The 20,843-nt window shown below is 40.2% G+C and overlaps 1 long non-coding RNA gene and 3 other non-coding genes across 5 annotated transcripts in view; 3 read left to right on the top strand and 1 right to left on the bottom strand.

The window, feature by feature from the left end:
• The window catches only part of LOC140846802 (uncharacterized), a 477,545-nt gene that overhangs the window by 383,367 nt on the left and 73,335 nt on the right, over window positions 1-20,843 (top strand). The window lies entirely within an intron of this gene.
• On the bottom strand, window positions 4,906-4,978 carry TRNAK-UUU (transfer RNA lysine (anticodon UUU)). The gene has a single exon. It is a non-coding gene; the product is annotated as a tRNA-Lys (tRNA).
• Window positions 5,830-5,901, top strand: TRNAA-CGC (transfer RNA alanine (anticodon CGC)). Its single transcript has one exon. It is a non-coding gene; the product is annotated as a tRNA-Ala (tRNA).
• On the top strand, window positions 6,436-6,509 carry TRNAI-AAU (transfer RNA isoleucine (anticodon AAU)). The gene has a single exon. It is a non-coding gene; the product is annotated as a tRNA-Ile (tRNA).

The raw sequence follows: 20,843 nt of genomic DNA, 5'->3' as shown, positions 1-20,843 counted from the left end.
GTGCACATGGAACATTTTCAAGAATAGATCATATACTAGGCCACAAAAAGAGCCTCATTAAATTCAAAGAGATTGAAATTCTACCAACCAGCTTCTCAGATCACAAAGGTATGAAACTAGAAATATATTACACAAAGAAAATGAAACAGCCCACAAACACATGGAGGCTTAATAACATGCTCCTAAATAATCAATGGATCAATAACCAAATAAAAACAGAGATCAAGCAATATATGGAGACAAATGACAACACTAATTCAACAACACAAAAATCTATGTGTTGCAGCGAAGGCCATGCTCAGAGGGAAATATATTGCAATACCGGCATACTTCAGGAAATAAGAACAATCCCAAGTGAACAATCTAAAATCACAATTAATGAAACTAGAAAAGGAAGAACAACTGAGGCCCAAACTGGGTGGAAGGAGAGACATAATAAAGATTAAAGCAGAAATAAATAAAATTGAGAAGAATAAAACAATAGAAAGAATCAATGAAAGCAGGAGCTGGTTCTTCGAGAAAATAAATAAAATAGATAAACCCCTAGCCAGACTAATCCAGAAAAAAAGAGAGTCTACACACATAAACAGAATCAGAAATGAGAAAGGAAAAATCATCACAGATACCACAGAAATACAAAGAAATGTGAGAGAATACTATGAAAAATTATATGGTAACAAACTGGATAACCTAGAAGAAATGGACAACTTTTTAGAAAAATAAAACCTTCCAAAGCTGACCCAGGAAGAAACAGAAAATCTAAATAGAAAAATTACCAGCAAATAAATTGAATTGGTAATCAAAAAACTACCTAAGAACAAAACACCTGGACCAGATGGTTTCACTGCTGAATTTTATTGAACATTTAGTGAAGACCTAATATCCATCCTCCTTAAAGTTCTAAAAAGTAGAAAAGGAGTAAATACTCCTGAACTCATTCTATGAGGTCAACATCACTCTAATACCAAAACCAGGCAAAGACACAACAAAAAAGAAAAATTACAGACCAATGTCACTGATGAACATAGATGCAAAAATACTCAACAAAATATTAGCAAACCAGATTAAAAAATACATCAAAAAGATCATCCATCATGATCGAGTGGGATTTATTCCAGGAATGCAAGGGTAGTGGTACAACATTCGAAAATCCATCAACATCATCCACTACATCAACAAAAAGTAGGACAGAAACCACATGATAATCTCCACACATTCTGAAAAAGCATTCAACAAAACTCAACATCCATTCATGATAAAAACTCTCAACAAAATGGGTATAGAGGGTAAGTACCTCAACATAATAAAGGCCATATATGACAAACCCACAGCCAACATTATACTTACAGCAAGAAGCTGAAAGCTTTTCCTTTAAGATCGGGAACAAGATGAGGATGCGCGCTATCCCCACTTCTATTCAACATAATACTGGAGGTCCTTGCCACAGCAATCAGACAACACAAAGAAATAAAAGGCATCCAGATTGGCAAGGAAGAAGTTAAACTGTCCCTGTTTGCAGGTTACATGATATTGTACATAAAAAAGCCTAAAGAATCCACTTCTAAACTACTTGATCTAATATCTGAATTAAGTAAAGTGGTGGGATACAAAATTAATACACAGAAATCAGTTGCATTCCTATACACTAATAATGCACTAGCAGAAAGAGAAATCAGGAAAACAGTTCCATTCACAATTGCATCAAAAAGAATAAAATACCTAGGAATAAACCTAACCAAAGAAGTGAAAGACTTATACTCTGAAAACCACAAGATACTTATGAGAGAAATTGAAGAAGAAACCAATAAATGGAAGCACATCCCATGCTCATGGATAGGAAGAATTAATATTGTCAAAATGGCCATCCTGCCTAAAGCAATCTACAGATTCCATGCAATCCCTATCAAAATACCAACAGCATTCTTCAATGAACTAGAGAAAATAGTTCTAAAATTCATATGGAACCACAAAAGACCCTGAACAGCCAAAGCAATCCTGATAAGGAAGAATAAAGCAGGGGGAATTATGCTCCCTGACTTCAAGCTCTACTACAAAGCCACAGTAATCAAGACAATGTGGTACGGGCACAAGAACAGACCCATAGACCAGTGGAACAGACTAGAGAGTCCAGATATAAACCCAAGCATATATGGTCAATTAATATATGATAAAGGAGCCATGGATATACAATGGGGAAATAACAGCCTCTTCAACAGCTGGTGTTGGCAAAACTGTACAACTACATGTAAGAGAATGAAACTGGATTATTGTCTAACCCCATACACAAAAGTAAACCAAAATGGATCAAAGACCTGAATGTAAGTCATGAAACCATAAAACTCTTAGAAGAAAATATAGGCAAAAATCTCTTGGACATAAACATGAGCAACTTCTTCATGAACATATCTCCACGGGCAAGGGAAACAACAGCAAAAATGAATAAGTCGGACTATATCAAACTGAAAAGCTTTTGTACAGCAAAGAATACCATCAGTAGAACAAAAAGACATTGTACAGTATGGGAGAATATATTCATAAATGACAGATTTGATAAAGGGTTGACATCCAAAATATATAAAGAGTTCACACACCTCAACAAACAAAAAGCAAATAATCCAATAAAAAAATGGGCACAGGATCTGAACAGATACTTCTCCAAAGAAGAAATTCAGATGGCCAACAGACACATGAAAAGACGCTCCACATTGCTAATCATCAGAGAAATGAAAATTGAAACCACAATGACATATCACCTCACACCAGTTAGGATGGCCAACATCCAAAAGACAAACAACAAATGTTGGTGAGGATGTGGTGAAAGGGGACCCTCCGACACTGCTGGTGGGAATGTAAACTAGCTCCACCATTGAGGAAAGCAGTATGGAGGTTCCTCAAAAAACTCAAAATAGAAATACCATTTGACCCAGGAATTCCACTTCTAGGAATTTACCCTAAGAATGCAGCAGCCCAGTTTGAAAAAGACATATGCACCCCTATGTTTATTGCAGCATTATTTACAAGTGCCAAGAAATGCAAGCAACCTAAGTGCCCATCAGTAGATGAATGAATAAAGAAGATGTGGATACACAATGGAATATTATTCAGCCATAAGAAGAAAACAAATCCTACCATTTGCAACAACATGGATGGAGCTAGAGGATATTATGCTCAGTGAAATAAGCCAGGTGGAAAAAGACAAGTATCAAATGATTTCACTCATCTGTGGAGTATAACAACAAAGAAAAAACTGAAGGAACAAAACAGCAGCAGACTCCCAGAACCCAGGAATGGTCTAACAGTTACCAAAGGGAAAGGGACTGGGGAGGATGGGTGGGAAGGGAGGGATAAGGGGGAAAACAGTGATTACAATTAGCACATATAATGTAGGGGTGTGGGAAATGGGGAAGGCAGTATATACAGAGAAGACAAGTAATGATTCTGTAGCATCTTACTACACTGATGGACAGTGACTGCAATGGGGTATGTGGGGGGGACTTGCTGATAGGGAGAGTCTAGTAGCCATAATGTTGTTCAAGTAATTGTACATTAACATTATCAAAGTAAAAAAAAATAAAAAAGAAAAGCTTAGGTGTGTGGACTTATTAAGTGGTCCTAGGATATTTAGAATTAACTTAACACAAGCAACTTCCTGCTCTGATGATTTCTCCTTGAGATTCCAGCTTCTTGGTCTGGGGGCATATGAAACAAGGCCCCCAAGGTGGGTTGAGGTATTGTCTGCTAAAGAGTAAGTTAAGATTCTCTGACGTCTTAACTTCTTGGGTATTAAAATGCAATCTTATCTTAAAGGTGCAATCCTTCTTGCCTTTTACTGTGTTGTTTATGGCTGGGCCTGCATGCTAAATTAGTTTGCCCAGTTTGCAGAATCACTTCATCAGATCTGAAGGAGGAAAGACAGCATGACAGCATATAGGCCTGGGCCTTTTAGCATGTTAAAGTGAATCTTACACATGATTATAAATGATTAGCATAATAAAAACATGTGCTACTCTTCTTTATCTGGGGTGTATTAACTGATCTCACTGAAGAGTGACTCTAGAGCTGAATGTTTAACACAGAGTTTTAGTAGGAGGTTTCCTTGCATGTCGTCACATTGCTCTGACTGCAAATATCCTGCCTTGCTTTTTCCGGAGGCCCTCACCCTTCTCTGACTATACCTACGGCCCCTGTCCCATCTCTAGATAGTGCATCTTAGATTTAAGGGAAGGGGCTGGAGCAGGCAGAATACTCAGTGCGACACCCATTGTCCTGTGCAGAGTGTTACATTTCGTCTTCATGGTTACCCTACAGCACAGTTTCCCAATGAGGGTGTCACAAAATCAATTTAATGGTAGTTAGCTCCCTGCATTTTCAAGCATAGGATAAAATCTGAAATATCAGAATGTGGTGTATGTGGTAAGAATAAGTGGTAATTCAGGCAACATTTGTTCCTGTTACATCTGGGTCTCCACGTCCAGATATAAACTAAGCTTCAAACTGGTCCTGCCAAAAACTTTTGGAAGCCACTGCCACTAGGCCAAGAGTTCAGCTGGCACCAGCGTCTCTGTACAGTTTACCTCAGGATCTCTAGAGCTGAGCAGAGCAGCAACAGAAAGGAGCATACCAACATAAAGAAAAGCAATACTGCAGCTTTTGTTGCTTTTCAAGAAAGAATTTGATCTTTGATATCTTGTAGCCATTGCTAATGAAACTTTTCTTCTTGCTGTAGACTGAACGGTTTGTGTGCTATGGATTCCATCCTTCATTTTTCCGAGCAGGTCCTACGTTATGCTAGGTATGTAGTGTCCACTATTCCCTCTCATTTTTTAGGGCAATCAGCCAGTTATTTTGAGAAAACCTCTATTATTATTTATTGAGATGATAAATGCAGAGATAAGAAAACCAGGACGCCCGAACAGGGACTTGAACCCTGGACCCTCAGATTAAAAGTCTGATGCTCTACCAACTGAGCTACCCGGGCTCATACAATGATCAGAACCCACATCAGTCTATTTACCTATATGCTTGGCATAGTGGTGTTCTTTTTTTTTCTGGCTGTTTTATCTCTGATTCTGGACTGGAACAGGCCTTTTAAAAACACCTATTAATACCCTAACTAGCAAAGAAACTCAGTCATGATGAGGGTCTTCTTTAAGTCTGAGACCCAACCATATTATTCTAATTATAATGTCCTTCCCCAAATTCTCTTTTTAAATACAGAATAGTTAGGCCTTATTCTGTATGTATACATGCTATATATCTACATAATAAACAAAGATACTCTGCTATATATGACTTAGCGCTATTAACAACTACAGAATGCTAGCCTTCATTTCCTAGACTTCACCTGGAAATATCTCAAATATTCTACATTTGGGCCCAAACAGCACGTTCAAAAGGAAGCCCCATTCAATGCTGGTGCTTTTAAGGGGCAATTGAGTCACCATTTTGGCGACACTTAGGACACTTGAATATGGGTCGAGAGACAGAGGGAACTGTTTGATTTTGTCTGGGTCACAGCTGTCTTTAGAGAAAAGGAAAAAGGGAAAGAAGAAGCTTTTAAATGAGAGTCCCTCTTTTCTTTTCCTCATCAGATTTGCAGGTAGGTAGTTCCATCCTTCAGTCCCTAGGTTGAGTGCTTGACAAAGATCCCATGGCTGGAAGGTTTCCTCCACTTGCAATACCGATGAATGTTGCCCCATTAATCATTTCAACATTCTGCTGTATGAAGGAAAATTTAACTTTAGCATACAGGAAATCTTAACATTTCAGAGGAAAAAAAAATCAGATTTAAACAATTGGGGAGAACTGTAAAACGTGCATTTTCGTGGTGGGGATGTAGCTCAGTGGTAGAGCGCATGCTTCGCATGTATGAGGCCCCGGGTTCGATCCCCGGCATCTCCATGTCTTTTATATCGTCAGGAATTATATTTTTAAAATGTCGAATCACTGTACTTTGTTTCTCATCTTCATTCATTTTCTACCATATTCTTTTCACCACTGCTTATGGAACTGTATATGGAAGAGGGAAAGATGATAACTTTAAGGTATTTGGGGATATCCTTATCTGTAACGAATAAAACTGGAAACGTTAGAGAAAACGCATCCAATGAACAGATGGCCAAAGAGGAGCAACTTGGAAACTTTCCCAGGACCCCTTAATGAACGGCTATCTGTACTGTCTGGGTGGTCTTTAAGTGAATAAATAATTTTGGCCTGAAAACCCAGAAAGGGGAGGAGGAAGTATTGTTAGTTTCTCCTTGCAATGTCATGGCATGAAAATACAGGACAAATATCTGGAAAAGGACGAAGCCTGGCTTGGTGTGGGAAAATTCAGCAGCTCGATGTTAGTGGGAAAAAAAGAAAGCAAGAACAAAAAGAAATGAACAAAAAAGAATAGTAATCCTTGTTTAGAGTCTGGAAGTAGGTTTCCGAGGTGGCCGGTTAGCTCAGTTGGTTAGAGCGTGGTGCTAATAACGCCAAGGTCGCGGGTTCGATCCCCGTACTGGCCAGTTGTTTTAGGAAAGTGTGCGATGACCGCGTTGTAAAACAGCCTAGCTTGACCCTCTAGAAAACGTATCTTGAACAAGACCATAATTCGGCAATTCCAGAGCCCCCATGTTTGAAAGTCACAGAACTCAGAAAGTTTCCTTTAGAAAGCAAAAAAACCACCGGCCATTTTAGTTTAATGGTGGGAAGTTGCTACTTTCTTCAATTGAAATGTAGTTGATATACGATACATATTATATTGTTTTCAGGTGTATTACATAGTGACTCAACAATTACGTACAGTACAAAATGTTCACTAAGATAAGCATTGTTACCACATGTCCATTCAGAAAGATACTGTGTTGAGGTAATAAATTCATAGAAGGAAAAACAGTGGCACTGTTTTTTTTAGAGGCCAAACACTGCTCTCGAAATAGTCTGAAAACTAGGTGTCTTCAGCTCCAGAAAATGAGAGGCAAATATGAGGGTGCAGTGATCATCATCTCCTATTGCTCAGTTGTGGATTCTCATTTTGGATAGATCATTATTCACACATTAAGGGAGGAATCAATTCTTGAGAGAAGTATTCCCTGTTACTTTGATTTCTCGGGTTAGAAAGGACTAACTAAGGCTTTTTCCACAATCTGTCTTGCGCTCTGTAACCAAACTATTGGGCCTGGCTGGCCTACGCCTGTTCATTTCTTGATATTACGCCTCTTGAAAAAGCCTAATTTTCCACCAAAACGATTTCCAGAACCCTAATAATGTATACCTTTCTTCTTTGTTTATTTCCTTTGTTTATTCATGACCTCACAGCTTTAGATCCTGAATGTTCTGGTCTATTTTCACCATTTTCCCTAGAAAATACTAAATGTAAGAATAGAAATAGGTTAGCATAAGCATAGCCATCTTAAAGGCCTAGAAGCCATTTTCTGAGTATGTGACTTAGAAAGAAAAACTGGAACTGGGTAAGGCCTTGAAAAACAGGTTAATCATGAGCACCGGGTGGTGGGCAGCTGTGACCCTTGGTCAGCTAACCTTGGTCAGTAAATCTTACATACCAAGCTTATCGTGCAGAACCTCCCTAACCATTGAGGAGTAGTCTTACCCTGCCCTTGCTTAAGCCCAGGATATATGTCTTGCAAGAATAATGTATAGTTATAGAAAATTGCTATGAGTTAAGTGCTTTGAAATTGCTATATAAACCCTTGGCTCTGAGTGCTCGGGGTCCTTGTTGAGACCCGCTGCGTCGGGCTGACTTGGACCCCAACTAGTTGGCTGAATAAAGACTTTGCTTGAATTTACATCTCTATGCCTGTGTAGTTTGTTCTCTGGGGAAGCCTCGGAAGCCTGGACCCTAACACTAAACTCAAGAGCTCTACATGAGTTTTGAGCCCATGGTCAGCCTCACTCTCACAGTTGTAGATGAGTTAGGGAGCTTTTCAAAAATGCAGATTATTGGGCCTCGTCCCTGGAAACTTTGACTCAGCATTCTGAGCAAATGCACAAGTTTCTGAATTTTTAACAAATGCCACTGTTGTTTCTTAGAAAGGATGGGTCAGCAGCCTTTTAGAAATAAGGCTTTATATTAGAAAACTATATAAAAAAAATTCGAGGAAATTCTGAGAGCAAAGTTGATCTGTTTTTTAAAAAAAAAAAAGAAAGGAGAGAGGCAGGGAGAGAGGAAGAGAGAGAGAAAAGACAGGAAGAAAATGTTGTTTTAAACTGCATGCACCAGTACATGAAAAGAAGTACTCACCCACACCACCCAAAAAAGCAGAAAAATTCACTGTTTAATATATTCAGAAAGAGGGGCCTGATATTTGGTTCCTTGGTCTAAGGGTATGATTCTTGGTTAGAGTGACATAGGTCCAGGTTCAAATACGAGACAAGCCCCACTTTTATTAGCTTCTGCTAAATTCGATTTATCATTCAATTTCTTGTACAACAGAAACTGGTACAGCCGCCATTAAATTAAGTTTCTATATCCTTCTGTAGAAATGTTGTAGGCAGCCTGTGCACTTGATTCCAGTAACTTAACAATTCTTCTAATTTAAAAACAAATACTTTTCAATTTGGGCTTTTGTTAAGTTTTCCATCAGCTTTGAAGTGAATCTTGCAAAGGAAAATGTTTCTGGTTCTTCTAGAAGTTCTGAAAAGAAAATATTCAACACCGCCGTCAAGGTCAGCAAACCGCTTTTTTCCTCCAGTTGGCAAAGCACTCCCAGCTCCCTCCTCTCCTCCTCCAGGCTCCTCTTTTGCCCTGCGCCTGCCGAAACGCCACATATCAAAATAATATAAATTGCTCCCCTTGTTTGTGCGAAGGGCTCAGAAAACTACGGAGTAAAATTAACTCCTGGCAGGTTAAAAATCCTGTGTGAATCTGTATGCCCACCATTAGTGTAGGGTGGCCTCCAAAAGGAACCTGAGATGTCCCAACAATCCGCTGAGTCTGGCGGGTCATTCTAGAGATCTAGGTCATCCTAATCAGTTCCCATACTTTAACTCCTGATTAGAAGTTGCCCAGACTCTTCCCCCTTGGGTGCGATTCACTTGCAACAGACAAGAACAGGGTAGAGTATTAGTTGCCTCAACAAAGAAGCCTGCAAAGAATCAACAGAATCCTGAGCCTCTGCAAATTCTTGCTGGTGACCTGGAGGAAGAGCCAATATTGCCCCTACCTTGTGCGCCCCCATGGTCGGCAGCACCCAGCTCCCCGGTCCCAGACACCCTGCTGCTGTCACCCTCCCCGCCAAGTCCAGAACCAGTGAACCTACTCTCCCCTGGCCCAGCAGCCAGACTGTGCCCTCGGCCAGGAGCAGGCAACCTTCAGATGCTGATGCAAGAGACACAGGAGCCTGAAAGGTGTAATAAAGATGCGACCATCCTGCCTGATGCATGTTTTACTATCAACCCTTCTCCATGACTAACCTCCTCAGTTAAAAACAACACCCCATCAGAAAAGCCACAAGCCCTGGTTGATCTCATGAAATCCCTTTTCCAAACCCATTGGCTGACATGGAAAACACTGCCAACAGCTTCTCTACACTGTGTTCACAATGGAAGAGAGAAGGTAGCTGGGGTCCTTGATTGGGGTGCATGGGCTTAAATCACTGTCCCTGAGGAGCACCCCAAGTGGGACTTCACCACCCCTGAGAGACAGCACCAGATCCGCTGATATCAGGATGCCCTCATCCAGGAGATCAAAGCCAGGTCCAAAAAGTCTTATGAACATGACCAAAGTATCTTCAGTCACTCAACAACCAGGAGAGTCTCCTGAGGATTATTATGAAAGACTGTGTGAAGCTTATCGCATCTACACCCCCTTCAATCCTTAGTCACCAGGGAATCAACAAATGGTCAACACCTCATTCGTAGCTCAAGCCACCCCAGACATTAGACAAAAGCTCCAAAAACTTGAAGGCTTTGCCAGGATAAATATCACTCAACTGATTAAAATTGCTAACAAGGTGTATCTAAACAGAGAAGTTCAGGCTGACAGGAGAGGCTGAAAGAAAAATGAAGAAAAAGGACAGCTTCCTGGCAGCTGCCCTAAAAGAAAGAGAAATGACCAAAAGGCAGAGAAAAGCTGGCCGCCAAGAGGGGGGAAGCCTAGGATGCCCCTAACCAGGGACCAGTGTTCTTACTGTGAAGAGAAGGGACATTGGAAGAACAAATGCCCCAACCAAGGCAAAACCCCAAAGCCTAGTCACTGCCAAGAGGAGCCTCACAGGGAAAAGCTCATTAGTCTGGCAAGAACAGACTCAGATTGACAAAAACCAGGCTCTCTCACGCTTGGCCCCCATGAGTCCATGGTCAAATAAAAGTGGGGGGACAACAAATGACTTTTATAGTAGACACAGGGGCAAAACACTCTGTGCTCACCCTCCCTATAACTCCCTTCAGTAAAAAGACTGCAACTATTCTTGGAGCCATTGGGACATAAGCAGTCCAGCAACACTTTTGCCAAGCCCGCCAATGTGAAATTGGAAGCCGCAAAGCCCGACATAAGTTTCTCTAAGTGCCTGAGTGCCCCATTCCCCTCCTCAGCCAAGATATACTCTCAAACTTCAGAGCCCAAATAACTTTTGAACCAACTGGATACACCAGCCTCAAACTAAACCCAGGCCAAAAAGAGCTAGGGCCCCTTGTACTGTCAATAAGCACACCTATGGAAGAGGAATGGAGGCTTTTCTGTGCCCAGACCCTCTCAAGTAGCCCACCTGAATTCAGAGCTGCCTTCCCTTCAGTATGGGCTGAAGACAACCCACCTGGACTTGCTCATAACCAAGCCCCTATCATTGTAAAATTAACTCTGGGGGCCCAGCCACAAAGACAGCATCAGTAACCCTTCTCACAAGAGGCAAGGGCAGACATCCAGAAACATCTGATTAGACCCAAAGAGGCAGGTATTCTAACCGCGCTTCAGTCGCTCTGGAACACCCCACTTCTACCAGTCAAAAAGCCAGGAGAGGGGCACTAGCCTGTTCAAGAACTGCGAGCCACTAACAGAGTGACTGTTTCTTTACACCCGGTGGTCCCAAATCTGTATACCCTCCTCAGCCAGATCCTGGGGTCTGCCAAATGGTTCACTTGCCTAGACTTAAAAGATGCCTTTTCCCACCTTGCTGCACTGATGGACAGTGACTATACTGGGGTATGGGTGGGGACTTGATAATATGGCTAAATGTAGTAACCACATTGTTTTTTCATGTAAAACCTTTGTAAGAGTGTATAGCAATAATACCTTAATAACAAAAATTTTTAAATGCCTTTTTCTGCCTCCGGCTGGCCCCGCAAAGTCAACTTTGTTTGCCTTTGAATGGACTGAACTAGATGCAGTGACAGATGCAGTTAACATGGACGCAGCATCTGCAAGGGTTCAAGAACTCACCCACTCTCTTCAGAGAGACATTGTACACAGACTTTGCCAGCTTTCACAGGGAGCCACATGCTGCACTTTCTTGCAGTATGTAAATGAACTCCTCATTGCCAGTGACACCCAGGAAAATTGTGCAAAAGGCACAAAGGCCCTCCTGCAACTCCTGTCAGATGCAGGATACTAAGCCTCATAAAAAAGGGGACATAAATCTTCCAGCAGCAAGTCTGGTACTAGGGCTTCCTCCTCACCCAGGGAAAAAGAGGACTAGGGCCAAAGAAAAAAAAGGCCATTATCTCCTTAGACCAGCTCCAGATGAAAAAAGGCATACAAAAGTTCCTGGGGGTTGCCAGGTTCTGCAAAATCTGGATTCCCAGATTCTTGGCAATGGCAAAGCCCCTCTACAGCCGCCTGGGGGTGGCCATACCAAGAACTCCCTGTCTAGACACAAGAGGCAAGAGCCACCTTCCTGGAAATAAAGGCTGCTTCATAACAGGCACTAGCCCTAGGCCTGCCAGATATAAAAAAGCCCTTCATGCCATTCTCACAGGAGAACACACCCAGCACAGCTGCGATTCCCCGCAGTGCTGTAGGATAGCCCGAGGGTGGCCCCACCCACGTCAGCTCAGGAGGTTGTCCCAGAGTCTGCTCCTGGTGTGCAGGTAATGGGCACAGGTAGCAGAAGCTGAAACAAGTTCCAGAAGGTACAAAAGGGCACCCTTCTCACAGAAGAACACACCCAGCACAGCTGCAACTACCCACAGTGCTCTAGGCTAGCCCAAGGGTGGCCCTACCCACAGCAGCTCAGGAGATTGTTCCAGAGACCTCCTCCCAGTGTGCAGGTAGCCGGCACAGGCAGCGGAGAAGGGCAAGGTGACCAACAAGCAGGAAGGGACTTTGTTCTCACGGCTGACACATGCGCCACCTGCCTGCGACCACTTCTATCACCAGGAAAAGGAAGAAGAATCTAGTCCAGTCAAAAGTCACTCTGACAACTACAGAGAGAGGGCCTGGGGAAATAGATACAACCAATCTTCCTGAAAAATAATTCAAAATAAAAGTCATAATGATGCTGATGGACCTGCACAGAAATATGCAGCAGCTAAGGGATGAAGTCTGGAGGGAGATAACAGAAATGAAACAATCGACAGAAGGTCTTAAGAGCAGACATGAAGAGGTGCAAGAGATTGTTAAAGGAATAGAAATCAGAGAACAGGAATACAGGGAAGCTGAGGCAGAGACAGATAAAACGATCTCTACGAATGAAAGAATATTAAGACAAATGTGTGAAGAATAAGATAGGAGAGAAACAAAAAAATCATCACACTGTGTTTATAATAGCTTAATAAGAGAGTTAAGTTATATGGTTAGAGAGTAAAGAAGCAACCCTTGAAACTTTGGTACCACGGATCTAAAGCCTGCATGGCAATAAGTACATATCTATCGATAACCACCCTAAATGTAAATGGACTGAATGCACCAATCAAGAGACAGAGAATAATAGAATTGATAAGAAAGCAAGACCCATCTATATGTTGCTTACAACCACAAAGATATACACAGACTAAAAGTGAAGGGATGGAAAAAGATATTTCATTCAAACAATAGGGAGAAAAAAACAGGTGTTGCATCACTTGAATCAGACAAAATAGACTTCAAAACAAAGAAAGTAACAAGAGATAAAGAAGGACATTACATAATGATGAAGGGGGCAGTCCAGCAAGAGGATATAACCATTATAAATATATATGCACCCAGTACAGGAGCACCAACATATGTGAAACAAATACTAACAGAATTAAAGGAGTAAATAAAATGCAATGCATTCATTCTAGGAGACTTCAACACACCACTCACTCCAAACGACAGATCCACCGGACAGAAAATAGGTAAAGACACAGAAGCACTGAACAACACACTAGAACAGATGAACTTAACAGACATCTACAGAATTCTACACCCAAACGCAACAGAATACATATTCTTCTCAAGTGCACATGGAACACTTTCCATAATAGCCCACATACTAGGCCACAAAAACAGCCTCAGTAAATTAAAAAAGACTGCAATTCTACCAACCAACTTCTCAGACCACAAAGATATAAAACTAGAAATAAATTGTACAAAGAAAACAAAAAGGCTTACAAACACATGGAGGCTTAACAACATTTTCCTAAATAATCAATGTATTGATGACCAAATTAAAACAGAGATAAAGCAATATATGAAGACAAATGACAACAACAATACAAAGACCCAATTTCTGTGGGATGCAGCGAAGCAGATCTAAGAGGAAAGTACACAGCAATCCAGACCTTTTTACAGAAGGAAGAACAATCCCAAATAAATAGTCTAAAGTCACAATTTTTGAAACAAGAAAAAGAAGAACAAATGAGGCCCAAAGTCAGCAGAAGGAGGGATATAATAAACATCAGAGAAGGTAAATAAAATTGAGAAGAATAAAACAGTAGAAAAAAATCAATAAAACAAGAGCTGGTTCTTTGAGAAAATAAACAAAATAGATAAACTTCTAGCCAGACTTATGAAGAGAAAAAGAGAATCTACACACATAAACAGAATCAGAAATGAGAAAGGAAAAATCACTACCGACCCCACAGAAATTAAAAGAATTATTAGAGAATACTATGAAACTCTATATGCTAACAAGCTGGAAAACCTAGAAGAAACGGACAACTTCCTAGAAAAATACAACCTTCCAAGACTAACTAAGGAAGAAACAGAAAATATGAATAGAAAAATTACTGGCAATGAAATTGAATCAGTAATCAAAAACTACCCAAGAACAAAACTCCCAGGCCAGAAGTATTCACCGCTGAATTTTACCAGACATATGAGAAGACATAATACCAATTCTCCTTAAAGTTCTCCAAGAAATAGCAGAGGAGAGACTACTCCCAAACTCATTCTAGGAAACCAGCATCACTCTAATACCAAAACCAGGCAAAGACACCACAAAAAGAGAAATTACATTCCAATATCCTTGATGAATATAGATGCAAAACTACTCAAGGAAATATTGGCAAACCGAATTGAAAAATACATTAAGAGGATCATACACCATGATCAAGTGGGATACATCTCAGGGATGCAAGAAAGGCACAATATTCGAAAATCCATCAACATCATCCACCACATCAACAATAAGGACAAAAACCACATGATCAAATTCATACATGCTGAAAAAGCATTCTACAAAATTCAACATCCATTTATGATAAAAACTCCCAACAAAATGGGTATAGAGAGCAAGTACCTCAACATAATAAAGGCCATATATGATAAATCTACATATTCAACATGATTCTAAACCACAAGAAGCTGCAAGATTTTCACCTAAGATCGGGAATAAGACAGGGATGCCCACTCTCCTCACTGTTATTCAACATATTACATGAAGTCCTAGTCACAGCAATCAGACAAAACAAAGAAATACAAGGCATCCAGGTTGGTAAAGAAGAAGTTAAACTGTCACTATTTGGAGAAGACATGATATTGTACATAAAAAACCATAAAGACTCCATTCCAAAATTACTAGAATATGTGACTTCAGCAAAGTTGCAGGATACAAAATTAATACACAGAAATCTGTTGCTTTCCTATACACTAATGAACTAGCAGAAAGAAAAATCAGGAAAACAATTCCATTCACAACTGCATCAAAAAGTATAAAATACCTAATAATAAACCTAACCAAGGAAGTGAAAGACCTATACCCTGAACACTACAAGACACTCCTAAGAGAAATTAAGGAGGATATTAACAAATGGAAACTCATCCATGCTCTTGGCTAGAAAGAATTAATATTGTGAAAATGGCCATCCTGCATAAGCAATCTACAGATTCAATGCAATCCCTATCAAAATACCAACAGCATTTTTAAACAAACTGGAACAAATAGTTCTAAAATTCATTTGTAACCACCAAAGACCCCGAATAGCCAAAGCAATCCTAAAAAAGAAGAATAAAGCAGGGGGGATCTCACCTCCCAACTTCAAGCTTTACTACAAAGTCACAGTAATCAAGACAATTTGGTACTGGCACAAGAACAGAGCCACAGATCAGTGGAACAGAATAGAGAGTCCAGATATTAACCCAAAAGTATATGGTCAATTAATATATGATAAAGAGCCATGGACATACAATGGGGAAATGACATCCTATTCAACAGTTGGTGTTGACAATACTGGACAGCTACATGTTAGAGAATGAAATGGGATCATTGTCTAACTCCATAACCAAAAGTAAATTCAAAATGGATAAAAGACCTGAATGTAAGTCATGAAACCACAAAACTCTTAGAAAAAAACATAGGCAAAAATCTCTTGGACATAAACATGAGCAATTTCTTCATGAACATATCTCCCCAGGCAAGGGAAACAAAAGCAAGAATGAACAAGTGGGCCTATACCAAGGTGAAATGCTACTGTACAGCAAAGGATAACATCAACAGAACAAAAAGGCATCATACATAAACCCCTAATCAGACTTATCAAGAAAAAAAGAGAGTCAACACACATAAACAGAATCAGAAGTGAAAAAGGAAAAATCACTACAGACATCACAGAAATACAAAGAATTATTAGAGAATACTATGGAAAATTATATGCTAACAAACTGGATAACCTAGAAGAAATGGACAACTTACTAGAAAAATGCAACCTTCCAATGCTGACCCAGGAAGAAACAGAAAATCTGAACAGACCAATTACCAGCAACAAAATTGAACTGGTAATCAAAAAACTACCTAAGAACAAAACACCTGGACCAGATGGCTTCACTGCTGAATTTTATAAGACATTTAGTGAAGACCTAATACCCATTCTCCTTAAAGTTTTCCAAAAAATAGAAGATGAGGGAATACTCCCAGACTCATTCTATGAGGCCAGCATCACTCTAATACCAAAACCAGGCAAAGACACCACAAAAAAAGAAAATTACAGACGAATATCCCTGATGAACATAGATGCAAAAATACTCAATAAAATATTAGCAAACCGAATTCAAAAATACATCAAAGAGATCATCCATCATGATCAAGTTGGATTTATGCCAGGGATGCAAGGATGGCACAACATTTGAAAATTCATCAACATCAACAAAAAAGACAAAAACCATGTAATCTTCTCCATAGATGCTGAAAAAGCATTTGACAAAATTCAACATCTATTCATGATAAAAACTCTCAACAAAATGGGTATAGAAGGTCAGTACCTCAACATAATAAAGGCCATATATGACAAAGCCACAGCCAACATTATACTTAACAGTGAGAAGCTGAAAGCTTTTCCTCTGAGATCGGGAACAAGACAAGGATGCCCACTCTCCTCACTTCTATCCAACATAGTACTGGAGGTACTAGCCATGGCAATCAGACAACACAAAGAAATAAAAGGCTGAACTCATGGGACTACATCAAACTAAAAAGTTTTTATACAGCAAAGGACATCATCAACAAAACAAAAAGGCATCCTACAGTATGGGAGAATATATTTGTCAATGACATATCCAACAAGGGGTTAACAACACAAATATATAAAGAACTTGCACACCTCAACACCCAAAAAGCAAATAATCCAATTAACAAATGAGCAGAGGATATGAAGAGACAGTTCTCCAAAGAAGAAATTCAGATGGCCAACAGACACACGAAAAGATGCTCCACATCACTAATCATCAGGAAAATGCAAATTAAAACCACAATGAGATATCATCTCACAACAGTAAAGATGGCCAGTATCGAAAAGACTCAGAACAACAAATGTTGGCAAGGGTGCTGAGAAAGGGGAAACCCTCCTACACTGCTGGTGGGAATGTAAGCTAGTTCAACCATTGTGGAAAGCAATATGGAGGTTCCTCAAAAAACTAAAAATAGAAATATAATTTGACCATGGAATCCCACTTCTTGGAATATACTCAAAGAATACAACTTCTCAGATTCAAAAAGACATTTGCACCCCTATGTTCATCACAGCACTTTTTACAATAGCCAAGATATGGAAGCAACCTAAGTGTCCATCTGTAGATGAAAGGATGAAGAAGATGTGGGATATATATATATAAAATGGAATGCTATTCAGCCATAAGAAAGAAACAAATCCTACCATTTGCAACAACATGGACGGAGCTGGAGGACATTATGCTCAGTGAAATAAGCCAGGTGGAGAAAGACAAATGCCAAATGATTTACCTCATGTGTGGAGTATAACAATGAAGTAAAACTGAAGGAACAAAATGGCAGCAGATTCAGAGACTCCAAGAATGAACTAGTGGTTACCAAAGGGAAGGGATGTGGGAGGGCAGGTGGGGAGGGAGGGAGAAGGGGACTGAGGGGTATTATGTTTAGTACACATGGTGTGGGGGATCATGGGGATAACAGTGTATCATAGAGAAGTCACATAGTGGATCTCTGGCAACTTGCTACATTGATGGACAGTGACTGCATTGGGGTATGGGTGGGGACTTGATAATATGGGTAAATGTAGTAACCACATGGTTTTTTCATGTGAAACCTTCATCAGAGTGTATATCAATCATAACAATTAAAAAATGGCATCATACAGTATGGGAGAATATATTCATAAAAGACATATCCAATAAAGGATTGACATCCAAAATATATAAAGAGCTCACACACCTCAACAAACAAAAAGCAAATAATCCAATTAAAAAATGGGCAGAGGAGCTGAACAGACAGTTCTCCAAAGAAGAAATGCAGATGGCCAGCAGACACATGAAATGATGCTCCACATTGCTAGTCATCAGAGAAATGCAAATTAAAACCACAATGACATATCACCTCACACCAGCAACGATAGCCACATCTAAAAGACAAACACCAACAAATGTTGGTGAGGTTGTGGAGAAAGGGGAACCCTCCTACACTGCTGGTGGGAATGTAAATTAGTTTAACCATTGTGGGAAGCAGTATGGAGATTCCTCAAGAAACCCAAAATAGAAATACCATTTGACCCAGGAATTCTACTCCTAGGAATTTACCCTAAGAATGCAGCAGTCTAGTTTGAAAAAGACTTATGCACCCCTATGTTTATCACAGCACTATTTACAATAACCAAGAAATGGAAGCAACCTAAGTGTCCATTAGTAGATGAATGGATAAAGAAGATGTGGTACATATACACAATGGAATATTATTCAGCCATAAGAAGAAAACAAATCCTACCATTTGCAACAACATGGATGGAGTTGGTGGATATTATGCTCAGTGAAATAAGCCAGGTGGAAAAAGACAAGTATCAAATGATTTCACTCATCTGTGGAGTATAACAACAAAGAAAAAACTGAAGGAGCAAAACAGCAGCAGACTCACAGAACCCAAGAATAGACTAACAGTTACTGAAGGGAAAGGGACTGGGGAGGCTGGTTGGGAAGGGAGGGATAAGGGGAAAAAAAGGAGGCATTACTATTAGCAGATATAATGTGGGGGGGGGGGCACGGGGAGGGTTGTACAACACAGAGAAGACAAGTAGTCATTCTATAGCAGCTTTCTATGCTGATGGACAGTGACTGTAATGGGGTATGTGGGGGGAACTTGGTGATGGGAGGAGTCTAGCAAACATAATGTTCCTTATGTAATTGTAGATTAGTGATACCAAAAAAAAAAAAAGCAATACTTACCTGCCTTTGTAACAGATGCAGTACAGATTTTAACTAAATCCCTCCACATTACCTGGAAACTCCACACTGCATACAGGCCACAAAGTTCAGGGAAAGTGGAGTGAATAAATCGCACCCTCAAAGGAACTGTAGCTAAATTTTGCCAAGGAACTGGCCTCTCGTGGCCAGACCTACCACCCCTGGTTGTCCTGCATGCTTGCTGCACACCTGGGACTCAAGGCTCTTCCCCTTTTGAATTAGTGTATAGACACCCTCCCCCATATCTAGGAAGCCTCCCAGGGAACCCACACCAAATAAGAAATAAGAGAGTAAAAGAACAGCTGCAAGCCTTAAGAGCCACTTTAAATAAGCCTCAGCAATATACCATAGAAAGAGACTTGATCTACTTAGGGACCCCGGTACATTCCTCCCAGGCTGGGGACTCAATCTGAGTCAAAAATTATAAAACAGATCCCCTCAAGCCTCAGTGGACCGGGCCCCACATTTTTGTTCTAACTATTCCTACTGCCCTCAAAGTCACAGATATCACTCCATGGGTCCATCATTCCAGAGTGAGAAAAGCCCATACTCTGGACAAAGAAATACATCAGCAGAAAGCCCAACCAGACCTCCAGATCCTCTCCACCTCTGCATCTGATGATTACCCACTGACTAATGAACACTTCCAAGCCATTGATCCTGGCCCTTGCCGCAACAGAATCTCATCCTGGACATTAAACTCTTTGCTGTTGCCCCCTCTCACTAAACTGTTCCTCAAAAGTTGCCCTATCTATTGTCTATTGGGTAATCGTTTAGTTGTTCTGCTGTGCTTACCTGTCTCTCCTAGCTGAACTCAAGTCTCAGCCTACATTTCCAAAGTACCTCCCTATAATGTTTAACTGTACAAAAGTTATAAAGTGCGTGGTCATCACCCAAGGGAGCTGCCCTCAGTGGCCCTACATCTTTAGCACCTGTCCTCTCACACTCAAACCAGCCTGAGTGTAAGGCTTATCTGCATAAAAATAAATTAGGACTGAAAAAAACTGAGTATTTTTTGTTAAGCACAAGTCTATCAAGGGTCTGAAGAACTCATTTCACCTGTACACACAAGGCCCATAAAGACAAATGCATAAAAACATAATCATTTGTGTTCTTCACAAAGTACTCACTCAGGTCTTTAATGAAAAAGTCACAAGTAAAAAAAATCCTAGCTCAAAACAATTAAAAGTATAAATACAAGCCATTATAACCCTTTCATAAACCAAAAAGATGATGCCCCCTAAAATGAAGTGTTTAAAGGGGCATCAGAGGGGACAGTGATAAGGAAAATATTCAACACAGCCACCATGGTCAGCAAACCGCTTTTTTCCTCCAGTTGGCAAAGCAAGCCCAGCTCCCTTCTCCCTTCCTCTGGGCTCCTATTTTGCCCTGCGCATGCTGAAATACCACATATCAAAATAACATAAATTGCTCCCCTTGTTTGTGCCCAGGGATTACTCCCCTCTGGGCCCACCAGTGTAAAATAAACTTCAAAACTCCAAGATCTCCAAGTGCTGCTGCTTGGTTCTTCTGTCAGTGATCCAGTCAAGATTTTCCATAACAGTTCCGACTCCACAGTTGTGATGAAATGAAATGTATAGGAAGAAGATGGTCATATGTCAATTCAAAGTCATCCATCATTCATTCATAACATCAGAGAACTGGATTTAAATTGTTAAGTCAAACACTGAATTATGTATAGTTGGGATGTTGGAAACCTTTGTACAAATAATTTTGGTATTCCTCATTAGTATAGCATGGAGTATTCCCCCATTATTCAGTATATTGAGTTCTGTTTCCTTTT

The sequence above is a fragment of the Manis javanica genome, chromosome 16, assembly GCF_040802235.1.
Source record: "Manis javanica isolate MJ-LG chromosome 16, MJ_LKY, whole genome shotgun sequence".
NCBI classification, from domain to species: domain Eukaryota; kingdom Metazoa; phylum Chordata; class Mammalia; order Pholidota; family Manidae; genus Manis; species Manis javanica.
The sequence above is the reverse complement of the archived record's forward strand: the minus strand, read 5'-3'. Positions and strand labels throughout refer to the sequence as shown.